The sequence below is a fragment of the Physeter macrocephalus genome, chromosome 21 (genome assembly GCF_002837175.3).
Source record: "Physeter macrocephalus isolate SW-GA chromosome 21, ASM283717v5, whole genome shotgun sequence".
Lineage (NCBI taxonomy): Eukaryota > Metazoa > Chordata > Mammalia > Artiodactyla > Physeteridae > Physeter > Physeter macrocephalus.
The window spans coordinates 104347470-104369347 of record NC_041234.1 but is presented as its reverse complement, the minus strand read 5'-3'; the positions used below and the strand labels follow the sequence as shown (position 1 = coordinate 104369347).

The following is a 21878-nucleotide window of genomic DNA, read 5'->3' as shown; positions in this document are numbered from 1 at the left end:
AAAAAAAATGTCATGAAGAGCCTAGGGGGCAGGACAGGAATAAAGACACAGATGTAGAGAATGGACTTGAGGATATGGGGAGGGGGAAGGGTAAGCTGGGACGAAGTGAGAGAGTGGCATGGACATATCTACACTACCAAATGTAAAATCGATAGCTAGTGGGAAGCAGCCGCATAGGCCAGGGAGATCAGCTCAGTGGTTTGTGACCACCTAGAGGGGTGGGATAGGGAGGGAGACGCAAGAGGGAGGAGATATGGGGATATATGTATATGTATGGCTGATTCACTTTGTTATAAAGCAGAAACTAACACACCATTGTAAAGCAATTATACTCCAATAAAGATGTTAAAGAAAAAAGTCTGTAGGACCAGGTTACTGGTAAAATACTGACAAATATTTCACCTCTAAGACTTTTAGTATACGTCATGCTGCAGGATTCCTAGAAATATTTATTCCGCTGTCCATCAGAGGCTCATATTTACAGAGGCAAATGGATCAAAGGCAAGGGACTCCTAGCTGCTAGAAACATGAAACCATCCCTGTGTGGGCTGGGCCCTGGAATGAAGCAATACAAGGCCAGGATGTTACTTCCGGCTCTGGAACTGACTTGCCTTTGACCCTGCAAGTTTTAATTTTCTGCTTTCAGTGTGATATGCATAAAATGTCTATTCTTTTCCTTTTTAACACAATTGTAATTTCATCGATGGGATTCATGAAAGCATTAATAAAATCCAAACTCTCCATAGCATGGATCATCAGGGTGTTCTTTGGTTGTGATATAAAGAAAAGTGTGTTCCTTGAAAGAGTGTGTATAAGTTGCCTTGTTCATTGCCTACAGAGAAAAGGTAATGGAACCCAAATCTAGTCTCCTTATTTCCCCCCCTCCTTTCTTTCTCCCCGCTTCATGATAATGCTTTTCAGGGTTACATTCTTTGATATTCAACGTTGGCCACACACAACTGGCGAAGGAGAATTAGTTCTGAGATTATTTGCCCCAGCTCCAAAGCAGAAAGTATTTTACTAAAATAGGATCCTGTTGGTGACAGTCAAGATTCATAGCAACCTGTTTTCACAAGAGTTAGAAAGAAAATAATACAATTCTCATATTATAAGGCTTAGGTCCAAATTTGAAGGCTTTCTGGATCTTGGGATGGCAAATGGTGGAGTGAACGTGAATATATTAGGAACTCCTGTTCACATCATCATCTTCTGGCCACTTAAGAGTGGAGTTTAGGCGGGATGGGTGCGTGTTTCTCAGGTCCTCATTTACTAACACTTCTGTAGCTATTTAAGTGATGACCATTCTCACTGGTCGTGAAATTACGCTGTGTGCGATCCTACCACCTGAAGGATCTCACTACGCACCAGAGGTGATCACAAGAAATCATTGCTGCTGCTGTAATGCTCCATTATACGAAGACTAAACCACAAAATGAAGTCATGGACATTTTTGCCTTTGAAAAGTGGTTGGAGGGAAACCAGAATATGAACTATTGCCAAGTGAAATATAATGCCACAGAAAAAAGAGAGAAGATACTGTAAACGTAAAATTATGACAAAACTGACCATCTGGGTTACATATTAAACCACAGCTCTCAATTTGTTATGGTTTGAGGAATGACTTCACAGCGTGCGCCCCTTCCCCTTCCTCAGTCTCAGGAAAGGGTTTTATTTTCATAAATGTAGTTAGCAGAAATTTTGCCTTAACTTCAGTTGTGTTTTTTTTTTTTTAAAGTTCAAATCAATAGTTTTTAGTAAAGACCCTGTGTTTACTTACCCCTTTACATTTAGCCTTACTGTATGGTCTTGCATTGCTAATTCCATCTTAGCCGTGGGAAATACACCAGTGTGTAGCCACTGGGCCATGAGAGAAATCAAATCAATGCCGTGTTGACAGTTGAAAAATCTCTCTGCCTGGATTCAGGAAACAAAAGCCTGTTCAACTCACTTTGGAAATCCTGGCATTTTCATATTTTGAGACCACTGAGTAGTAGCCCTGTTCTGATAATCGTTTAAAAGTATTTTACTTAGATAGAGCAGGTTTGCTCAGGCAGAAAATCATATTTATATGTTAACCTGGCTTTAACACCTCATAGCTACCCACTGTCTCTAATCAGAAAAGACAGCCTGGTGATTGGCTTCATGCTGGTTGGGGTCCAGCACACTGCAGACTTTGGAAGTACCTAATTCCAAACTGGGGATTCCAGTGGAGTTATTCTATGGGTCTGGCTTTGAAACATTTCCATTCTTTCTAATTTAGGGAAGCAATCCCTGCATCAGCAGGTGGACCCTCAACCACTGCGCCACCAGGGAAGCCCAGCTCAGCTGCTTTGATGGGACTCTCAAGCCCTCTCCTAGTTATTTTTTTCCTTTTTATTTTAACTTTTTGGGATACATAATTCACATACCATACAGTTCACCCATTTAAAGGGTACAATTCAATGGTTTTAAGTGTATTCACAAAATTGTGCATCCAAAACCACAATCGATTTTAGAATATTTTTATTACCCCCAAAAGAAACCCCATACTCCTTAGCCTTCACTCCCAGTCTTCCCTTTTCTCACAGCCCTGACAACCACTAATCAATCTACTTTCTGTCTCTACAGTTTTAATATAAATGCAAAAATGAAATATGTGGTTCTTTGTGACTGGTTTCTTGGTTCATCTATGTTGTAGCATCAATCAGTACTTCCTTTCATTTTATTGCTGTATAATATTCCATTGAATGGATGTACCACATATTATTTACCCATTCATCAGTTGATGGACATTTGGATTGTTTCCACTTTGTGACTATTGTGAATAATGCTGCATGAACATTTGTGTGCAACTATTTTTTTTTCTTTTTTTTCTTTTTTTTTGGCTGTGCCTCGTGGCTTGTGGGATCTTAGTTCCCTGACCAGGGATCGAACCCCGGGCCCTCGGCGGTGAAAGCGCAGAGTCCTAACCACTGGACTGCCAGGGAATTACCTGTGCAACTATTTCTGTGGGCCTATGCCATCATTTCTCTTGGGTATATACCTTGGAGTGGAATTGTTGGGTCATATGATAACTCTGTGTTTAATCCTTTGCAGAGCTGCCAGGCTGTTTTTCAAAGTGGCTGCAAGCATCAGCAATGTATGAGGGCTCCAATTTCTCAACATTCTTGCCAACACTTGTTACTGTTGATCTTTTTCATAACCATTCTAGTGGGCGTGAAGTGGTATTTTTTTTTTTTTTTTTTTTTTTTTTTTTTGGGGTACGCGGCCCTCTCACTGTTGTGGCCTCTCCCGTTCGCTCAGCGGCCATGGCTCACGGGCCCAGCCGCTCCGCGGCATGTGGGATCTTCCCGGAGCGGGGCACGAACCTGCGTCCCCTGCATCGGCAGGCGGACTCTCAACCACTGCGCCACCAGGGAAGCCCTGAAGTAGTATTTCATAGCAATTTTGTTTTCTAATTTTTTTAAAGAAGGGTATTTATTTATTTATTTATTTTTGGCTGTTTTGGGTCTTTGTTGCTGCCCACGGGCTTTCTCTAGTTGTGGAGAGCAGGGGCTACTCTTCCTTGTGGTGCACAGGCTTCTCATTGCAGTGGCTTCTCTTATTGCAGAGCATGGGCTCTAGACGTGCGGGCTTCAGTAGTTGTGGCACGTGTGTTGAGTAGTTGTGGCTTGCAGGCTCTAGAGCGCAGGCTCATTGGTCATGGCACATGGGCTTAGTTGCTCTGCGACATGTGGAATCTTCTCGGACCAGGGCTCGAACCTGTGTTCCCTGCATTGGCAGGAGGATTCTTAACCACTGCGCCACCAGGGAAGTCCCTTGTAGTAATTTTGACTTGCATTTCCTAATGACTAATTCTGTTGATCACCTTTTCATCTGCTTATTGGCCATTTGTATATTTTTCTTGGATAAATGTCTATTCAGAACCTTTGCTCATTTAAACCTTGGATTATATGACATTTTGGTAGTGAATTGTAATACTTCTTTATATATTCTAGATATACATCTCGTATCCATTATGGAATTTGCGAAACTTTTCTGCCATTCTATTAGTTGTGTTTTCACTTTCTTGATGGTGTTCTTTGCAGTAAAAAAGTTTTTTTTTAAAAATTTTGATGATGTTCACTTTTTTTTTTTCTTTTGTTGTTTCTGATGTCATATCTAAGAATTCATTGCCTATCCAAGGTCACAAAGATTTACAGCTACCTTTTCTTCTAAGAGTTTTATAGTCTTACCAGTTACATTTCTGTCTTTGAGGCATTTTGAGCTAATTTTTGTATATGGTGTGAGGTAGGAGTCCAGATTCATTCTTTCTCATGTGGATATTGACTTGACCCAAAACCATTTGCTGAAAAGGCTATTGTTGGCAGTTTCTTACCCTACCCCTGCCAGAGTGGTCTCACTCTGGCAACTTCTAGCAGAGCAGACATGGAGTTGAGGTGAGCTGTCTTTGGTGGCAGTGGCACCATAACCACACTCCAAGTTTTCACTTGTGATGATCTGTTCAGTCTCAGTGACATTAATTTGGATCCACTTACAGAAACTTATGGGATTCCTTAGCTAGAGTAGCATTTCATTGTTGCAGAGAGGTAGTGGAGAGTTAATGGGTCACAGTATGGGTAAAGCAGAAGACTCAGTATCTAGTGAAGAATGGTATGGGCATGTCACAGCTCTGTCTGTTGACCCACAATTTTAATGCCTTGGTTTGGCTACTAAACTTATGGAGTTATTACAGGAGATTTCAGAAAGGGACAAGACGAGGATGTCTACATTCTTCAGTATTTCACGGGAAATCCTAGACAGCCTAGTAAAGCATGAAAAGTAAAAACATATGAGAATTGAGAAGAAACAAAACTGTTATTTTGCCTAGATATGACTGTACAAATAGAAAAGCCACAAGACTCTTCAAATAAATGTTTAGACTTAATGAAAGTTAAGCAAAGTTGCTTCATGTAAAGTTAGTATAAAAATCAGTTGCATTTCTACATCTAAACACATTAAATACTTAGGAAAAGTAACAAAAGCGGTACAAGACTTCTTTGAAGTTTATAGAAATTTGTTGAGAAATAGTAAAGATGGCCTGCCCAAGTGGAGAGATAAACTGCATATGTGGATTAGAGAATTAGATATTATAAAACTTAATTCTCCCCAAATTGATCCACAGATCCAATGTAATTGCAATCAAAATCCCAATTATTTTTGTGGGACTTGTTAAGCTGATTTTTAAACACAAGGGAACGGAAAGAGCCAAAAAGAGATGAGATATTCTTGAACAACCACAAAACGGGCTAACCTGCCCCTCCAGATGTCAAGCTGCAATAAGTCAGACGGTGTATTAATGCTGGAGTAGTTGTGTAAACCGTGGAACGGAATTTGAGAAACAGATCCAGGAATACATGGACTTTGACATACCTTAGAGGAGGCATTGCAGATCAGTGGTGAATGGATAGACTTTTCATAAAGGGAGTGGGACATTTGGCTATCCATATAGGAAGAAAAGTTTCCCAGATTACTACCTTATCATACAAACAAAAGAAATCAATTCTAGATTTATTAAAAACCTAGATGTGAAAAGCAAAGCTAAAAAGCCTTTTGAAGATAACGGAAGAGAGTGTCTCTGTGACCTCAGGGTAGAAAAGACCTTATTAAACAAGTCATTAAAAAGTGAGAACTGTAAAGGAAAGGTTTTACATTCAAGTTCATTGAAATGGAGTAACTTTCTTCATCAAAGGATACCATAAGGATAATAATAAGTCACAAATTGGAAAAAGATATTTGCAAAAACATTACACATGGTTGAATATCTAGAATACACAAAGAACTACAGCTGGGAAAAAAAAGAAAAATAAAAAAATAAGTGAAAGACCAGTAAATACTGTACAAAAGGAGAAAAACTAAATGGCCAATAAACAAACATTTATTCAGCCTTGTTAGTAATCAGAAATGCAAATTAAAATCACACTGAGACACCATTACACCATAAAATTAGCAAAAATTAAAGTGTCTGATACACCAAGCATTGGTACTATGGCAATTGGAGTCTGAACCATTTCTGTGGGAGTGTAAGGTGATAAAAGTAGGTTGGAAAACAATTTGACAGTATCTACTAAAATCCAAAGTCCTGTATGCATACTCCTATGACTCAGCAATGACATTCCTAACTATAGACCTTAGATATTCCACCATGAGAAATGCAACGAAAATATTCATAGTGGTGTAGTTTGTAATAGTGAAAACCAGAAATGTTTATCAATAGGACTGTTGACAACTTGTGGTGTATTCATACAATGAAATATGAAACAGTAGTGATAATGAACAAGCTCAGCTACGCATGAGGCTGACCCACACAGTATTGACTGAGAGAGGCAAATCTCAAAAGACTGTATAAAGTATGATTCCATTTATATGTAGTTCATAAACAGGAGAAATTAAACAATAATAGATGGTAAATCTGTAGCAAGAAGTAAAGAGATAATGACCACAAGAGTCAGGATGTGGAGACCTCTGGGTGTGCAAGGGATGTTACTTGCTGGAGAGATCTGAGGGCTTCAGGGCTGTGATCAGTGTCCTATAGCTAAACTCAGGTCATGGCCACATGAAGCCTTTGCTTCATAATCTTTCATTTTTACATATGGGTGAAAACATTGTATGCTATCATCAATTTGTAAAATGAACATGTCAATTACTATGACATAAAATACACAGTAATGTTTTTAAGCCAAGAAGCAGAATTGTGGTACAAAAATGCTTTTTTTGAGCTTGTTTTTTAAGAAAACATGTAGGTTTTGAAATATTAGCATGCAAACAATATCATCTTTTTGTACTGCAAAATAATTGCCATAAATCCTATGTAATAAAAATTGATATTATGGCGTAAAAAAGGCAATTGTTTTCCCACTGAATTGTTTCCCCACTGGCTTAGCACCCTTGGTGAAAATCAATTGCCCATAAATATTAGAGTTTATTTCTGTATTCTCAATTCTGTTCTATTGACCTATAGGTCTATTCTTATGCCAGTATCACACTGTCTTGATTAATGTTTTGAAATAGGGAAATGTAAGTTCTCCAACTTTGTTCTTTTTCATGATTGTTTTGGAAATTCTAGTTCTTTTCTATTTCTGTGTGAATTTTAAGATCAGCTTGTCTATTTTGCAAAGAAAGCTGGGATTTTAATAGGTATTGCATTGAATCTGTAGGTCAATTTGGAGAGTATTGCTATCCTAACTGTATCAAGTCTTCTGATTCATGAACATGGGATGTCTTCTCATTTCTTTTGGTGCTCTTAATTTCTTTCTACAATGTATTTTAGTTTTCAGAGTATACATTTTGCACTTATTTTATTAAATTTATTCCTATGTACTTTATTTTTAGGATGCTATTACAAGTGTAATGGTTTTCTTAATTTCATTTTCAGTTTGTTCGTTGCTACTGTATAGAAAGATAATTGATTTTTAAATGTTGATTGTGTATCCTGCAATCATCCTGAACTTGTTTGTTAGTTCTGCTATAATTTTAGTGCATTCCATAGGATTTTCTATATATAAGATCATGTTATCTGCAAATAGAGATAGTTTTACTTCTTCCTTTCCAGTCAGGATGCCTTTTATTTCATCGTCTTGCTTAATTGCCCTGCCTAAAACTTCCAGTACAACGTTGAATAAAAGTGGCTAAAATAGACATCCTGTCTTGTTTCTGATCTCAGGGAGAAAGCATTCAGTCTTTCACCATTTAGTATAACTTTAACTGTGGATTTTTCCTGGGTGCTCTTTCTTAGTTGGAGGAAATTAATGCCCCCCTCTTTAACCCATTGATTACCAGAGTGGATTTAGGAGGTCCTACTACTTTGGAAAGTGCAGCCTTTTTCTTAAATCTTACTCCATTTTATCCCTCTAAGAGATGCTTGATTTTGGAAAGACTACAAACTTCTTAGTTCGAAGAGGGTCCTCCTTGTTCTTCACTCCACATATAATGAGCCTCCATGGCAAAATAAGCTCTTTGGATCCTTTATTCCCTACAGACCAGACTTCTTAAGTTATTAGGCTACGGGTGACAAACACATTTCATTTCCTGTGATAATTCTGATATTTTGATAGTAGCTTCCTGAAGCCACGGGATCTGAGGCTATGTATAGCCTCAGTGCTGTCATTAATTAGTGATGTCTGCCACTGGTCTGGTAGTATGGAAGTGTGTAAATAGATACAACCCCTGGAGTAGGCTCTGCCTGTGCCTCAGTCAATTCCAGGGTCTCTTTGTTTTAAGTCTTGTCTGCCTTGCTGCTTCTGCATAATTTGGTCTTGTGGCCCCATACTCCTTTATACAGCCTTCTCTTCCCTGGTTCTCTGTTACAAAGCAGTATTCCAGGTCTCCTACAAATTCTCTGCCCTTCCCTCCTCTGACTCTTCTCTCAACATATCCCTCTAGCTTTCTAAACTGAGCCTTGGATCCTTTTCTGTATCTTCCATGTTTATACTTAGCATGTTCAATCTTTCCTGTAGCTTTCTCCTCAAATGGAGTGTATTTATAATGGCTGTTTTAATGTCCTTGTATGCTAATTTTATGATTTCTGTCATTTCTGAGTCTGTTTCTGTTGATTTTTTCTCCTTGCTAAGAGTTCTATCTTACTGATTCTTTGCATGTCTGATAATTTTTATTGGATGTTGGGTATTATAAATTTTATATTGTTGGGTGCTGGATTTTATTGTATTCCTTTAAATATTATTTGTTTTTATTTTTTATTTTTTTTATTTTTTTTTTGCGGTATGCGGGCCTCTCACTGTTGTGGCCTCTCCCGTTGCGGAGCACAGGCTCCGGACGCGCAGGCTCAGCGGCCATGGCTCACGGGCCCAGCCATTCCGCGGCATGCGGGATCTTCCCGGACCGGGGCACGGACCCGTGTCCCCTGCATCGGCAGGCGGATTCTCAACCACTGCGCCACCAGGGAAGCCCTTTAAATATTATTGAACTTTGAACTGGGATGCAGTCAACTGGAATCAGTTTGATCCTTTTGAAGCTTGCTTTATGCTTTATTAGGATAGTATCAGTGCAGCCTTTAGCCTAGGGCAAATTTTGTCCCACTACTGAGGCAATACACTTATGAGGGCGCTAATTAATGCCCCATGTATTACAAGATCTTTCCACTCTGCTGCTGTCCATTTGTGTGCTTCTGGGGATAGTTCTTCCTACTTTATTTTTCAGTGAGTCTTTCCTTGGTCTTGGGTAGTTTCTTCCCCATATATGAGCAGATGAATACCCAGCTGAAGACACGAGGGGACCCTTCTGAAGACCTCTGGATCTCTCTCCTGTGCAGCTCTCTGGTATTTTTTCTCCATAAGTTTTAACTGCTTCGGTCTCCCCACACGATGATCTCTGTCTCTTCAGCACACAGAAGTCACTGGGCTCTGTTTGTATTCCCCGTCCTTGTACTGCAGCATAGAAATCCTCTCCAGGCAGTAATCTAGGGCAGTTGTCGTGTTTGCCTTATTTGTTCCCCTTCTCTCAGCGATCGCAGTCCTGCACAGCCTGTTGTCCAGTGTCTGTAAACTATTTTTTTTCATATATTTTGTCCAGTTCTCTAGTGGTTTAATTTGATTCCTTTTACTCCATCATGGTTGGAAGCAGAAGTTGTTAATACATATTTGAGATGTCAGATCGAATTTACAGTGGCCCCTCAAGTGCTGATTTTTCAGCTTATTAAAATTCAGAGTAGCTTATATATATTTACCTAAAGTCAGTAAAGAGAGCGTGTATAAAAGGATACCTTTTTTGAACCTAGTAGTTAGTAGAAGTATCTAGAAGATAAGACATTTTGTTTTCTGAACTACTGGGAAGATGCAAAGCCATTTAAAGCACTGACTCGCTCTAACAACATACTGGTTAAGGTGATATTTAGCAGCAGAAATGACTCATCTGAGACTATACAACAAATCCAATTACTCCAGGTCCCAAATGGTAGGAACTGAAACTCATTTGTTACTAGGGTTGTAGATAGAAGAGGGTAGCGCATAGGTTGAGAGGCTTCACATCTCCATTTTCTTGTATGTTCCCTACTCCTGGAGCCGCCTTCCCTTTTTCTTTCTGCATGTGTAGGGACCCAGGTCGTATCAATGATCTCTGGACAATAAGAGCTGCCATTTATCCAGCACTTACTATGTGCCTTGCACTGTAATAAGTACTTTATATATTCTCTTTCACTGAATCCTCACATTGTGCTACTACTATTATCATTTTAGAGGTGAAGCAACTCAGATACAGAGAGGTTTAATTATGTACTTAAAGGCCACACAGCTAGTAACTGGCTGAGCTAGGACTAGAACGCACACCTTTTGGGTGCCATAATCTGTATTTTTGCCTTCATATCTCCATCTGAATTGTTAAGAAAGCTAGGCTTTCCTGTTTTTCCATATTAATTTCTACATCATCTGGCATCTTTCTACCCACCCCCCCATATCTACTTTAGGCTACCCCTGGCCCAGGAAGAGCATGGATGTTACTCAATAAGAGGTATCTCTCAATCTCTAAAATGTTCCACATTCTGATTGAGTTCCATCTTACAGTTCTAGGTGGTGGACTTCCTTATTGCCTCCTGCTCAGACCCTGCTCATTTCTGCCTTTATTTATTTATTTTTATAAATTTATTTATTTAATTTATTTATTTTTGGCTGCGTTGGGTCTCCGTTGCTGCGCACGGGCTTTCTCTAGTTGTGGCGAGTGGGGGCTACTCTTCGTTGCGGTGCACGGGCTTCTCACTGCGGTGGCTTCTCTTATCGCGGAGCATGGGCTCTAAGCATGCAGGCTTCAGTAGTCGTGGCACGTGGGCTCAGTAGTCGTGGCACGTGGGCTCAGTAGTTGCGGCTTGTGGGCTTAACTGCTCCGCGGCACGTGGGATCTTCCCGGACCAGGGCTCGAACCCGTGTCCCCTGCATTGGCAGGCGGTTTCTTGACCACTGCGCCACCAGGGAAGCCCTCATTTCTGCCTTTAAATATCATGTTCCTTCAAAGCTCAAGACTGGGCTCTTTCATGTTGTCTTTCTTGGTGGACCACGTCCTGCAGAAATCTTTCTGATACTTATCAGCACTTGCTTTGGATTTGGTTACATGGTCTTTCTGACTTTCTCATGTGGTACACTGACTCTCTAGCTGTTTATGACATATCACCCCTATATTTATATTATAACCTGCTCCAAATTCCCAATCATAAAGTATTCACTGAGTTCTTAATATGAGCAAACAATGAATTTAACATTACCTTTAATAAGAGAGGCAATCTTTCCACTCTTCTCTTAATGTTTGTTAGTCCTCCAGTTATTTAGTATGGGGATCTGCCAGGTGACAAGATTAGAATGATGCTCCTATAGAAGCAAAAGAGGCACCTGAGTTGTGTAAATAGTTTTCGTCAAGCTCGTGCACTATACACTGTAGGCATGCAGAGTCACTCAGTCCATTGATAAGATTTAAGGCAACAGATTAGAAACCACAGGCCAGTGTCCCTAGGCAGAAGGGACAGTTGATAGCAGAAAGAGGAAACAGGTTAATCTAACAAGTACAACCAGCTGCTAGATAGTTGTTTCCATGTCAATATCATCATTGAGCATCATGTTATAACTTGGCACAGTGATAGATATTCCTAAAGACCCTGAGACAGATGTATATAAAGTCCTCATCAAATGCCTGACACATGTAAAGCACTGAATAAAGCTCACACACACATATTTGAATGAAAAAGCTATTATAATCATTATACTTTATATATATCATCATATACAGTATACTATATGTATACTATATGCATTATACTCTGACTTCTTTAAAGTCAGAGAAGTATAAAAGACACGTCTCAGAATAATTTCCATGGAAAGTTATCACAATGGAACACTGCTTTCTCCAATGCGGCTGAAAGAATGAGGAGCCATTGTATTTCACAAAAGAAGAATTTCTTCTCTCTACACGGTCAGATTAATGAACACACTTTAAACTAAAATTATGCAATTGCTGTGTTCTTCTTGGTGGCACGCTCTCTGTGCTAAATTTAAGTGCCAGTGAGAGGTAATGGGTTAGGGGAGGAAAAGTTTCATTTCTTAGTTCACTGGAGTAGTGAAACTCAAAGGATCAGTGATAGAGTTTGGCCTGAGTGAGAAGGAGAAGGAAGAGGTTCTGATTTTATAGGTAAAATAAAATGGGCTGCACTTGAAGTGAAATTTGAAAATATATATGCACTTAGTTTTCTTGGCAATATTCGGTTTCTCACATGAAACTGGACTTCCTGCCCTTCAGCCCATGTTCTCCCGTTGGAAACTATCATCTTTTAAAATGTAGTAGGTGGCTTTCCTAGTCGTCTTTTCCGTTACAGAAAAATAGGTCTATTTTTTCTTTGTAATTTGAAAGCTATTGTGGCTGTGTTGTGATGCCATAGCCCCAGAATGGACTTCACGCAAGTGTCATCTGTAATTCCATCACAAGCACCCCAGTGTTGGCCTGCTGGGTGCCAGAGGTGAATCGGGACATCTCCACGTTATGCAAAGCCCCAAGCACATCAAATAGAGAAGCTAGGCGAGTTGTGGATGAAGCTCCTGTGATGAGATGGAAGGAGCACTGAATTTGCAGTCTAAAGGCCTGGATTCTGGACCTGGCTCTGTCCCTGACCATTTGGAGGCAGGGGAAGTGTAGAAGCTTCCTGAAGCACATTCAAAGCCCCCTGCTTAGAATGTCACCAACGTCAGGCTGAAGTCACAAGTAGAGTAAAAGTGTTATAACGTGGTGCATTCCGTCACCTAAATTTTTACAAAGATTTTGTTAATTGAAGGAACAAAACGTTTTGTCAATAGAACTGAGCATCATATTCAATACGGTCTTTAAAAGCAAAAGAACATTTTATCCTGTAATATCACTTCAACGATACTTTTGTTTAACATGCCCAATCACGTTATAACATTCTTGAGCCCCCTTGTATTTCTGATAGCGGATGCTCTTGCTAATCAAAATGTGGTCCATGGATCAGCAGCTTTGGCATCACCTGGAAACTTGGTAGAAACACAGAATCCCAGGTCTCATCCCAGAGGTACTGGCTCAAGATCTGCATTTTACAAGATTCCCAGTTGATGCATATACACATGACATTTGAGAAACATGGATGGGTATGGTAGAGACATCAGGGCCTAAAGAAGCAGTGAGATGTGGTAGAATGAGGACCTAGGCTCTGAGACCAAGCTCTATTATTTGCTAGCACGTGATTGTGGGCAAATCCCTCAACTTCTGTGAGGATGCTTCCTCAACTCTATCTATAGAGATAGATGTGCATTTTCTGTGCAAAGAATCTGGAGTTGTTCATCACACTCTCCTTGGACCTGCGAACTAAAGTAAGTTAAGAACCACTGCATTTTTTTTTTTTTAAAGCTGAAACAATGAAACCTTTATATTTTTCTACTTTCCATCTTTATTTATTTATTTTGGCTGTGTTGGGTCTTCATTTCCGCGCGAGGGCTTTCTCTAGTTGTGGCGAGCGGGGGCCACTCTTCATCGCGGTGCGCGGGCCTCTCACCGTCGCGGCCTCTCTTGTTGCGGAGCGCGGGCTCCAGACGCGCAGGCTCGGTAGTTGTGGCTCACGGGCCCAGTTGCTCCGCGGCGTGTGCGATCCTCCCAGACCAGGGCTCGAACCCGTGTCCCCTGCATCGGCAGGCGGATTCTCAACCACTGCGCCACCAGGGAAGCCCAGAACCGCTGCATTGTACCTTCTGTTTGCAGGGCAAACAGCTGTTTGCCTAGAGTCAGTCATAGAGTCAGAAAGTACAGTGGTAGATGCCAGGGGCCGGGGGGTGGGGAGTGGGGAGGGGGAATGGGGAATTCGTGTTTAAAGGGGACAGAGTTTCAGTTTAGGAAGGTGAAAAATTCGGGAGATGGATGGTGGTGAGAGTTGCACAACAGCGTGAATGTACTTAGTGCCCCTGAACTGTACAGTTAAATAGGGTTAAAATAGTATGTTTTATGTTATGTGACTTTTACCACAATAAAAAAAACATTAAAAAAAATAAAAGGAGGTGTTGAATACAAAGAGTTAAAAAGAAAAATAAGGAAGAACCACTGCTACAGCAGAAATGTGCCCTCCTTCAAATGGTTCTGGAACTTCCCTGTTACCAAAGCCTTGACCAAGAAGGGTACATAGTAATATATACAATTTATTTGTATCAGAGGCTGTGAGTTCCCAGGCTGCTGACTACATAATTGAAGCCCTTTGAAGATGCCAGTTGATAGGTATAATTAGGTAAAAATAAATGTCCTAGACCCTTTAGATAACTTTCCTAATGACTGTCAGCCAAAGCCCAGGCAGAAGTACTCCCCGAGTTCCCTAGAGTTGAAAGCCAGTGACCTTCAGCTTCCCTCCCCCGCCCTTATGATTGTCATTAGAGCTGTACCTGTGTGACAGCCTCAGCCAGCAGCATGGTGGGAGTGAGGTCCATCTGTACTTACCCAGGTTTCTTCACTTTCAACATCTGCAACCACAAAACGAGTTTGATCAGTATTGGATTATTAGTCCCCAAGAAGTAATTACAGAATTAAAAATAAAAAACAGTATATGCACACGGGCTTGTGGTACGCTTAGCACACCTAGCCATTCTGATGATTCAAGCTGGAAACAGGTCTTACCCTGATAATGGCCATCAAAGCCCATACTTTAAACCAATATCCATTCATGTATACATTTCCATATTTTTCATAGAGCTGAGTGCTTGGGAGCTATGGCCCTGGAGTCAGACTGCAGGGATTAAAATTCGAAGCCTTCCACTTAATAGCTGTGTGACATTGGACGTGGTCCTTGTCCTCTCTGCTTCTTCTTCCTGCATCATGAGCATAATGATTGTAATAATGATATGCTGACCTCATAGGGTTGTTTTGAAGATTAAATGAAATAATTTCTGTAAAGCACACAGCCCAATGCCTGGCACACAGTAAGTGTTCATAGTTATTATTATTCTCTAAGCCAAAAATCATGTGTCTTTTGTCACGGGAGCATTGGGTATGAGGAGTGAGTGTTGCTTATAAAGCTGAACTCTTGAAGTTAGTGGGGGAGAAGTTAGAAATCTTTGTGTTATCTATCATAGTCTTTCTACCCATCACCTACTTACTTCTGCATTGATGACTGGTCTAATGCATCACTGCTTCTCTGCTCTTCTAGCTTTCATGATATGCATTTCTGCTCCATTTTCCTTCACTCATGCACCCAGTAGCACAGTCACACATTTGATCTTTTTAATTTTTATTTTTCCAGCTGTATTGAGATATAATTGACATATAAGCCTGCATACATTTAAGGTGTATAACGTGATGCTTTGGTATACGTATATACCACAGTAAGGTTAGTTGACACGTCCATCACCTCACATAGTTTTCTTTTTGTGTGTGTGGTGAGCACATTTAAGATGTACTCGCTAAGCAACTTTCAAGGACAGTTGACCCTTGAGCAACACGGGTTTGAATTGCAGGGGTCCACTTATAGGTATTTTTTTCCACTAAGTACGTAGTACTGTACTACAGGATCTGTGATTGGTTGAATCCGTGGATTCAGAGCACACATATGGAGGAACCATGGACACGTAGGGCTGACTGTAAAGTCATACGTGGATTTTGGTGCCCCTAATCCCCGAGTTGTTCGAGGGTCAGCTGTGTACGATACAGTGTCGTTAACTATGGTCACCATGCCGAACACACATTTGATCCTATACTTTTTGTATATGGCTCCACTCCGAAGACCTCAACCTGTGACACATTCGTTTCTGACTACATCCATCTCTTCCTTTCTCCCCTCCTGAACCTGCTCTTGGCACCCTCAGGACTTGGTGGTCTTCATGCCTTTCCTTTTTGACTCAGTACGGAAGTTGCTCCCCATTTTCAATTGCACCCCCCCACCATGGGTTAAGCACTCAAAAAGTTGATGAAATAGACTCTACTAAATTTATAACACGTCTTCTCAGATGAGATGCTTCTCTCTAAACTTCTTTACTGCATTTATTTAAATTTTGAGGTAGAGGGAGGTGGGAAAATATGGAAGGAGCCAGGAAGACGTGAAGGTGTGCTTGAGAGAAGGAAATATATCAGTGAACAAGCATCTTGTTAGCGTTTGTGATGTAGCGGCAGGTCCTGGAGAAGTTTTGGCTCGCATCTGGAGACCTGGAGCGTCCCTACAGAAGCTGGACACCGGCTTGGCACTCATTTTGAAGAGGGGCTCCTGTGTTAGGTACAAGGTTGGATTTAAGTGTCCCCTGAAGTCTAGCTCAGTGTACCGTTGGGAGTGTTGTGTTCTAATAGGCAAGAATAAGAAATGGAGGAGAAGTGCCAAGAGCAAAAGTGATGGGAAAAGAGTTTCATGTCCCCACAGGTCCTTTGGCTGCTACGTTGACTGTTTCCCCATTAGTCAATGAGCTGCAACAGCACAGAAAGTGAGTCTTTCTTTAAATCTTTTTTTTTTTTAAATTGAGGTATAATTGACATTTGACATTCTGTTCGTTTCAAGGATACACTATGATGATTCAGTATCTGTATATATTGCAAAATGATCACCACAGAAAGTGTGAGTCTTCTATTTGTATTTCCAGTGCCCAGAACAGAGGCTTCTACCCAGGATGTGTTCAATTGATGTGTAATGGATAAAAATAAATTGAATTGAAGATTGAACTGAACTCCAAAGCTAAGGTTCCTTCTAGCCTGAAAGCGTGGATTGCTCTGATTTCAACCATGACAGGTGTGGCTAAGTCTCCTGGAGGGAAAACCCTGTGCTCCTTTTGTTTTTAACCACCTCTTTGTGGTTGGATAGTATAGGTTTTCAGTCAAGTCCTGGGAGGTTGTCAGTTTCCTGTTGTACTTACCAGGATGTTACCGGATTTCAAATAAGCTCCAAACAGTATGTTTCCAGGAGTTGAGATATAGCCACACTTTCTATACAGACCATGGTCTGAAAGCATGTTACTCTTTAGAATAGGCATTCTTCTTTTTGATGCACTGGATTTCTTCAAGGAGTGGCTGTTAGGCATTGGGAGGGGGCATTTCTCACCTCAGCTTGCCTTAGCAGGACTCTAGTTACAATGTGGAATTCCTCAAGAGGTTAGCCTTTGCACTATCAGCTACTTTGCATGTGGTTTAAGACTGGACCATAGAACTCACTGTTCTCCTGCTTAGGGAGAAAGAGGTTGAAAGCCCTCGAAACTGGGTTTTGCATTCCAGTTTGCTGATTAAACGTAGATGTTAATTCCGTAAATGCTTGTAATTAGTAATTCTTGTGATTTTTTTTTTTTTTTTTTTTTTTTTTTTTGTGGTATGTCGACGTTTATTTGCTGTGCTGATATAAATTCGGAGTTGGTGGGAATTTCTGGACCCAGGTCTGTCCCATGGGGGTTTTCTAGTGGAGGGGGTATTTTATGTTCCACAGCTCCTATGGCCTGCCATGTCGAAAGGCGGTGGGTGTTACAGTGTAGAGATGGCAAGCTCCTGATGCCTCTTACCTGTGTAAACACAGCCAGCATTAGAGAGCCACCCTTGGCCGAGCCCCGGGGGCTCTGGAGCTCAGCCCCAGAAGCCGGGGGGGGGGGGCGGCACGTGGGATCCTCCCGGACCGGGGCGCGAACCCGGTTCCCCTGCATCGGCAGGCGGACGCGCAACCACTGCGCCACCAGGGAAGCCCCAATTCTTGTGATTGGTATTGGTTTTTGTCAGGCAGTCTGGGGAGCTTGGAGCAACTGGGGCATTGCTGGCTTTGGTGAAGTTTATTTCTTTTTATGAAATTCTTCATCTTGGAAACGGGGTTTTCACATATTGCTTTCCCAGGCATCATTACTGATTTTCTGGGTTTTATTTCAGGAATGGGACTGGTTTGGGGTGCCAGGGAAGCATTTTGTGGTGCTCTGTATTAAAGTTGTAACATCCAAGAAAATTGTCTGATTGTATGTGGTGTCTAGGATGTGGTACCTTATTGAAAATGTTCCAGATTTTGACAGTATGATGGGTTTATTATCCTTGATTTATATTCCCAGTGATCTTATTTTCTTTTGATTAATATTTTGTGCAATTTTTGAGATTCTGTTTTGCTTTCTAGTTTCATTTCCATGCATTTCATTGGCATTTGCTATCATTCACCATCTTTGAGCATTCCAAAACAAAGCAAATACATTCTCTGTAGCCTAGAATCTCTCTTCATTTTAAAATTCACATTGAACATGAGCTGAACCAATTGCCGTAGCCTTGGTAGCAGCAGTTAGTTTACAACTGCTTATTGCTTGGAATAATACATCTTGCTAGCAGGTTTTCTTAAAAATCCTATCCTTCCAAATGACTCTTTTCCCCCCATCTTTAAAAAATATTCTTACTCTTGGGGCTTCCCTGGTGGCGCAGTGGTTGCGCGTCCGCCTGCCAGTGCAGGGGAACCGGGTTCGCGCCCCGGTCTGGGAGGATCCCACATGCCGCGGAGCGGCTGGGCCCGTGGGCCATGGCCGCTGAGCCTGCGCGTCCGGAGCCTGTGCTCCGCAACGGGAGAGGCCACAGCAGAGGGAGGCCCGCATACCACAAAAAAAAAAAAAAAAAAAAAAAAATTCTTACTCTTGTGGTTCCATTCTCTTGGAATGTTATTCAGTTCCATCTTCTACTTGATCTTCAAGGCTACGCCCTCTAAGAAGACTCTCCAAACTTCCCTCCCTCCATATTTGAAATGGATGGCTTTGTCACTACATATTGGTACAATGGGGCTTCCTCAAGGCCTCTCTTACCCTCCTTGCCAAGGTGCCAGTGAACTCTTGGCTGTTGTTGCCATTAGATTGGCAGGTACTTGAGAAAAGCAAGTATGCATATTGGATCTGGTTCCTACAGTGACTTGCAGAGCGCCTGACCCATGCATGTTTGTTGCACGAACAACCTTCCTTATTATATTGAGCTGATCCTTTTGGAGAGCACTGGTTGAATCAAATGGAGTGTGTGAAACTGGATCTGACCATAAGTCGACAGAGCCGAAGGGTTAGAGTTGGAAGACTTAATTTAAGCCCCAGACCTGCTACTGATTAGTACTGTGACCTTCAGTTACTTCACTTTTCTGAGCCAGTTTCCTCATTTTATGTATTATACATATTAATAATACTTGATGTAGATAATTTGAAAAGTTGCTGTGAGGATTAAAAGAGCGAGTATATGTATAAACCTTCTAGAAACTGGAAGTGTATACACATGTAGTAAATTTCCATTTTGAGAGCCTCATTTTTCTTGATCTGTAAAAGAGAGATGATAATACCTACCTTCCTTATTGGGTTATTGTGAAGATTAAGTAAGGTAGCATAAGATAACATATGTGGAAGTGCTTAGCAAATAGTAGGTGTTTAATCACTGTTGCCTGGATGTGAATTCTCTTCTGCGGACTCTCCTGATGTGGGGCTTTCCCAGATCCTGAAGAATGTGTGTGGAAGTCAGGCTGCTTGTATCTTGGCTTGGACAGCTTTTTTCTTTCTTTTTTTTTTTTTTTTTAGCCCTGCTAGCTCCAACTTCTTACTTGAAATTGATGCATTTTATAAAATGCAAAGTAATTAAATTTCCTAGTACATGTTTCCAGGTCTTTGAATGGCAGCCAGTAAAAAAAGCTAAATGTTATTCTTTTAGAATTCATGCCCTTGATGTGGAGGAAATATCATATTTACTTGCACATATTCCCACCTCGGATTTTGAGTAGAAAACTAAGAAAAATGTTTTCCCCTCTGAATTTCCCTCTTGAAGATGTTATTTGTGGCAGCTGCCAGCACAGGAGCGTGATTTTCCTTTGCCAAGGTAAACCAAAGGTTAAAATCACAGAGTGAAGTAACCAGGCCCCTGCTGTTGGGCTGGAACGTGAGCTGATTCCTTGCAGTCCCTCAATGTTCTGACCCCTCCGCGGTCTCTCACCTCCCTCCCACCATAAAGGAGTATGTGTTCCTTCAGGACGATTCACCACCTCCCTCCTTCTATCCCTGTGTCTTCCACCTACACTTACTTCCAAAAACCTCTCCACCCTATGGTTGATGTTTCTTTCCAGGGACCAAAGGCGATCAAGCCTGAAAACTAAAATTCAGTGGATAAACAAGGTCCTGCTATATAGCACAGGGAATTGTATCCCATATCCTGTGATAAACCATAATGGAAAAGAATATGAAAAAGAATGTGTATATATGTATAACTGAATCACTTTGCTGTACAGCAGAAAGTAACACAACATTGTAAATCAACTATACTGCAATTTAAAAAAAAACACTAAAATTCACAAGAAAAGGCAATCCTAAATGTAACCCCACTCCATGCCCATTACCTGAAAATAAGCTGTTATTCTGTCTCCAGAAACCACTAAAAGAACTATTGAAAGAGAAAGGAAGGTCAGGAGATCCAGATTCCAATGAACATAGCACCTGATGCCTGTGGAACTCTGGATGGGTCTCAGTTCTTTAGTAAACGGGGACTGGTGTCTCAGAGGTTAATAAAGTTTGCCTAAGGTGACAGTGGTTTAGGCCTTCCATTCTCACATAAATTACCCATCCTCCAGTCCCCTTTGTCCCTTGACATTTTCACCACAAAGGAGCTAGGGGTGCTCGGAGTGATTACCTAAGCAAGCCCATATTTATCACAGGACGGGATTATAGACCTGCATTTTGGAAAAGAGGTATTTCAGGATTTTCTCAGTATTGAAGCCCCTCATTGTGGGACTGTGGTGGTTTTTAAATCCCCTGCATTGAAATGATCAACCAGTAAAAACTTTCAGTTACAGCATGCTTTCCAAAGAAGCTGAGAGATTTTTCTTTTCTCTCTTTGGATTTTTCGCTTCACATCCTTTTGGAGACCCTGAGAGAGTATTTTTTTTTTTTAAGAATCTGAAAAAGAATTTATCGACGTCTCTCTGTAAGTGAATCAAGTGGATGTACAGCAGCAAGAAGCACAGCATTGAAAATCAGCTCTACCCCATTATAAAAATACAGATAAATTACAGAAAAAAAAAGAGAGAGAGTGAGAGAGAGAAATTCTTACAAAATTCATTCAGGGGTGGTGACACAACTTGGAGTCACATCATCTGGACCCACAGCTGGCCTGGGTCCTATGGCTGGACACTCGCGGGGCTGAGCGGCTTGGTGAGGATGTGCCCGCAAACGCAGCCCCAGGTCCCCATTCCATGGGTCCCAAATCTCCAGGCGCAGGAGACCCTTCCTACAGCTAAAACATGCCTGGGACACCCAGAGGATGGTGGACCATCTGGTCGGTAAGAGTTTGGAAAAGTCACCTCATCTCTGCATCTCCTGGTGGTCGGGCTCCCCTGCTCCAGCTGAGGCAGTATTTTTCTGGGCTAACAGAAAACAGAGAGTTGATGTAAAACCAAGTGTCCCCTCACTCCTGATTGCTGCTCTGCCCCCTCCCCCCACAAAGTTTTATGTTCTTGAAAGTGTGCTGAATTTTAAAATAAAACATCCACTTCTCATCTCAGCCTTGGACACTTTGGCCTTAGGTGTGTTTTTCTACAGATAGAGTACATCCCCATTTCTATCAGCTAAAGAAAATGAACTCGTTCAAGGTCTCCTCTGCCATCCATCAAGGGCCTCCATTAGGAACTTTCCAGAAAGATCTGTGCTAATTGCAAGCTAACCAGTTACCTAGCCCATAACAAAATGCTCAGACATCTTGGTTGCTGCTTACAGATGGAGGGAGAGAGAGGAAGCGGCTGGCTGGGTTCCTTACTTTTTTCACAGGCCAGCCTGCTAACCTATGCAGATGGGGGGCTTTGGGACTGCTCATTACCTCTCAAACAGGGCTGGGCATGTAGACACTGGGGCTCCATCTCCAGAGAGCTGAACTCTAACTCAGGGTCCTTGAACCCTTTATTTTCTTTTTTTTATTTTTTAATTTTTATTTATTTATTTATTTTT

The 21878-nt window shown here is 41.3% G+C and overlaps 1 protein-coding gene across 1 annotated transcript in view; it reads left to right on the top strand.

Moving 5' to 3' along the window:
• Window positions 1-21878, top strand: part of HS6ST2 (heparan sulfate 6-O-sulfotransferase 2) — a 297714-nt gene that overhangs the window by 42434 nt on the left and 233402 nt on the right. The gene's annotated exons all lie outside the window — the stretch shown is intronic.